This window comes from Bidens hawaiensis, unplaced genomic scaffold (genome assembly GCF_021521415.1).
Source record: "Bidens hawaiensis isolate Kalapana, Puna unplaced genomic scaffold, B.hawaiensis_p1.1 tig00033156_1, whole genome shotgun sequence".
NCBI lineage: Eukaryota > Viridiplantae > Streptophyta > Magnoliopsida > Asterales > Asteraceae > Bidens > Bidens hawaiensis.
The window spans coordinates 58512-63673 of NW_027505280.1; positions in this window are offsets into that span (position 1 = coordinate 58512).

Sequence of the window (5162 nt, forward strand, 5' to 3'; positions counted from 1 at the left end):
TGTAGGGAGCATAAAGTTCTAGTTGTATCTTAATTGGAATATTCAAGAAAGTTGAATATTTTAATCAAATTCTTTTAGGTGAGCATTATTTTTCATTACGATCCTACGGACTATTCAGTTTATTGAATACTGTCAAATACTTATTTGACAAATAATTTTACCATCTTTCAAATTGGTTATGTAATTTTATCCAATGAGAATTTACTTGGCTTAGTTTCACGAGTAACATAACTTAGCTTTGTTTAAATAAGTGGTCTCTTGAATTTCTGACTTAATTGATAATGTTTAAAAACACTATAGATAATTAGAATTTTGTTATAAATATATATTATGGTGGTTATCAATACCTAATATAGATTAGGCTTATTGTCCAAGTTAGCTTCTCTTATATATAGATCTTATTATAACTCATTGTAAGATATACCTTATTAATAAAATCTCTCATTTTCTCCTTACGTGTCTTCTCTTATTCTTTAACTATTAGGCTTGTTTCACAACACGTTATCAGCACGAGTTGCTTTTAGAGACAAGTCGTATAATCATAGGGTTTATCAAAGTATTTTAAACTGAATGCCGTATAGGTAAGTTTTATATTCAATCATGTATATAGTTCTATATTCGATTATATATGCTTATGTTATTATATTCAATTATATATGTTTATGTTAAAATTATTAATCATTATGTTTATTGAAATTTATAACATAAATCTTGTGGAATATCAATCATGCAAGCGGATTCCTTCAACTTTTACGATGTGTACAAAATCGACAACTTATTCGGTCTTTCCTAATCTTCATGTAAGATTATCCAATCGGTCTTTACTCGCCATTCAGGTAACAATCGAAACACCTTATCATAATATAATACATATCTTATACATGTGTGTATGTGCTACTTTCTTGTTTGATCTTGGGATTAGCATACGAAAAGTGCAAATGAAACCGAATGAACACGAAATAGTAATATATTAAATTCTTAAGAAAAGAGAATAACTAAAATTAACTTTCATTTGAAGATTAAGTAGGCGATGGTTATGAATTGGGTTGACTCTATTGAATTTTAATTAACCTATATATATTATTTACTTTTAAGTAAATCTCTTAATAAAATTAAATTTGGTTAAATTTTTTTGTTTTTACTACATTCTTTTAATCAGTTTAACCAATAAAAGGAACTTGATGGTTTTGTTACATACTATACTTACGAAGCTATATATTTATATACTTTTAAAACTTTATTAATGTTTTGTTTATGACTACAAAGATATTTATAGAATGGGATTTCTTTATAAAATAAATTCATAATGATTTTATTTTTCCTATAAGTTCTTCCAACCTCTAAAAATATATTTGGCTCCTCTGAATATGGTAAAAGGGAAATATCATTTATTCTAAAGTCTTCTAAATAAATTATTTCATCAGAACTAAGGACATTGATTAAATATTATTATCTTACGTCACTTAAATTAATAACATTACGTTTGAGTGAGGATAACACTGTTGGTTACAATTTGTATTGATATATGTTAATTTGCATTTAAATGTGTGGTTAGGATTTTGTAATTTTTGGCATGTATAATTTAACTATATTTACTCAACAAACAGTATTTATTTGATTCTTTGCGTAATTTACTTGTTTACAAATAGATCATGCCCTACGGTGATTTTTTTATTTCTACAAAAAGTGGGTTATAATTTTTAGTAATATTTTTATAATGGATTACACGATTGTCCGGGAGATAAAATATACATATATTTGCAAATTAACTCTGTAAATTAGATTTTAATCTGGTACAAGTTATCATCATTTTGAAATTAACTCTAGATCATATATGAGAAATTCTTTTATCAAAGGAGAACAAGATAACTTTCTAATAGACTAATGTTAAGAGAGTTTCTTAAACAAAGGTTTTTAACATATATTTCAACTTGTCTGTTAAAAAGTTTCAATGCAGACTTGCATTCAATTGTCCTTTTGGATTTGAAGCTGAATTATCTTTGAGATATATTTCAAGTTAACTTTTAAAGTTTTATTACTCCATATTCTATTTATTGTTACTAGGTAACCGAAAGTTTAAATTTTAAATTTAAAAAAAAAAACTTCACAAATTATTGTTGCAAATTTCATTAACCTATGTAGAATATATATGTTTTCTGTATGCATAAATTAATTGCATTATACAAATAAAATACCAAACTGCTCTTTTATTATCACTACTCTCATGAAAGAGTTTAAGAAAAAGTACATGTATGCGTTGATATGACACTCGAAGTGTTATACCCCTAATCTTATTATCAATTGAAGGTTATAAGATTCAAGTCTCATAAATTATACTCGAATTTGTCATGTACCTACTTCTCAATTATTATCATGATCATGCACATAATTAAGTAAACCGTAGTTGGTCATGATAGAAGTGAGCGACCATCAAACTTTTAATGGTATTCATGTTAATAATGAGATTGGCCACATGAAGTGGCAAAGGGGTTGAGTACAAAATATGGATGTATGAAAGTGATATAACTTGATCATTGAAAATGATAATACGTCGTTCTCTCGTATATTATGCCTTATATTAGATAAGCATAATACATATACGAGGAGTATATGGATCATGATTGTTTAATTAATTGGCATGACCGGTAAGATCACACCAAGTCAATTATGATGTGAAATTTATTGAGGAACCAAAAGATTCTTCATAATAATTATACATGTAATATTGCTCTCAAGGGAAACCATTTATTTACCAACTGAAAGAGGGTGTGAATCCCTAGATGTTATGGAATTGAGAAAAAGATACACATATCCTAACATGATACCATTTAGTGTTTTCAAAATCGATGCATCTTCTAAATGGTTATCAAGATCGCAACTTGATGTTTGCATGATCTATGGCTTAGCTAATTAGATAGCAAACATATTATTCCAGATTGGTATATTTACATTCGATAATAATGAATTTGATTCCCAAGTTAATAATGATCATTGAAATAAGTGTTGAACTTCATAACATATATTATGTTCTTAATAAATTGTTTTGTTAAAGACGATTACTCAACGTCTTGCAAAGGCAATAATCACAAGAACAAATGTTTATGTTTGTATTTGAGTACATATGATTTTACATGTCTTATAAACTAATTCACATCAAGCCAATAACTTATGATACTTCCTCCCCATTGTAATTGGTTTTGGTCAGTAGCCAAGTATTTCTCATCTAATGTTATATACTGAAATTAATCCACCACAAGACACAAAGATGAGACCACAAAGGAAGTGAGAATTTATGTCGGTATTAAATATTATCTATGATTATATACTTAGAGCTATTAATGATATATTTGTTTATGACTCATTAGTTTTCACTTTAGTGAATCAACATTCCCAACATTAGGGGGAGATATAAAGCAGTTGGAAAACGAATTTAATTAGAAGGAATTATCGTTGTTCCTCAAACTTATATGAACTAAAAGTTAAAAGGATAATTCATGTATAAAGATTAATGAATCAATTACTAGACGATTCACTGACCAAAAGAGAGTGTCTAACTAAGACACCTATACAAACTGCTAATGCTCCAATTAATAAATGTCCCGTAAGGACAACGCATATTGATAATAAGTCAAACGCACACGTGTAGCGTGGTAGACTGATCGGTTCCAAAGGTAAAATTTCCTCGAAAATTGGAGCAAATAATGAAGATGGTCAAGTCGAGGTGCAGTAAAAGATCTCTTGAAAGAGATTAGACATGATGGTTCTTGAAGAACTTTAGGTTCCTGAAAACATAGAGCTCTCAATAAATTATATTGTATCATGTCTATAAAGATATATGAAATCGAAATAAAGTCGACGTCGTTGTAATTTTATTTATATATGTAGGTTCCCTGGACGGATCACACGAGATATCTCGGTCTACTCAGGTACGGAATCCCTGCGTAGATCGTTACGAGCGTAGAAAGCAAATCAAACAAACACACACGAATAAACCGAAACACGTTATATATTAATAACTGAACTCACGTGATATGAATCACTGATACAGACTCTCGTCCTCACGTTACAATGAACTCAAACCAGCTTAGATCAACTCGATTAACTCTCAACACTAAGCCGTAACCTAGTATAAATACACGACAACTTCGCCTGATATGTTCAGGCGAAGTTGTCCATAACTTCGCTTGTTCAACAAGTTCGCCTAGGCGAACTTGTTAACAACTTCGCTTAAACAAAAACATAAATAACATTACAGACTCGATTACAGACACTAGACTATGAACTACTGACATTTATGCACCACCAGACTCCCCCTTGGCAGTAGCTTCATATCTTGATCTTTAAGCACTTGTCTCGTAATCTTCAATCTTGTCTCTTCACGCATGCACTCCTTCTCTAACACAAACTGACACAACTCTTTGATACTTCCTCGCTTCGTTCTTCCAAGCAGGAATATAAAAGATTTTCTTCTCATTAAGCACCTTCAGATCAGCTTGCGATAAGTTTACCAAATGCATCGGATCGTAAACTCTTAGGAGCTCTTGTTCATCCTCGTCTTCCATCACCGCCTCTGCTGTCTCACAATCCACATACCACCACTTTAGGTCTTTAAGCACATCCTTGGGCATTAGCTTCATCGGTACTTCTTTAAGGCACCGGATCGGTTTATACTTCATGACCATCCAAGGTTTTCCATCAGCTCTCAAACCTCTATCCTTGTCTTCAACAAGTTTTCCCTTCTGCGGTTTCAACAGCTCAAACTTCTTTTCTTTTATACTCTCTCTCCATACAATTTTCTCAATGACTCTAGCCATATTATCGTCATTTCGATTGATTAACCCCAATCTGGCTAAGTCTTTCACTTCACATTCCGGCAGTGTATTCAACGACCTTAACATTCTTTTAAAGTACTGAACGCCATCAAAACGTTTCACCACAAACAACTTTATCTGTTCATCATATAGCCAACAAATAATTCCTTTCTTCGACTCAGCATAGCCTTTGATATTATAACTCTTTTTGAACATGGTTGGAACAGCAGGCTTCTTAGTTTTAATAAACCAATGAGCACAGCCTTCCTTCCACCTAGGCTGCTCCTCCCACTCAGTCTCATCATTTTCCATCTCAGTACCCATATCGGCTTTCTCAACATCTGGGATCTC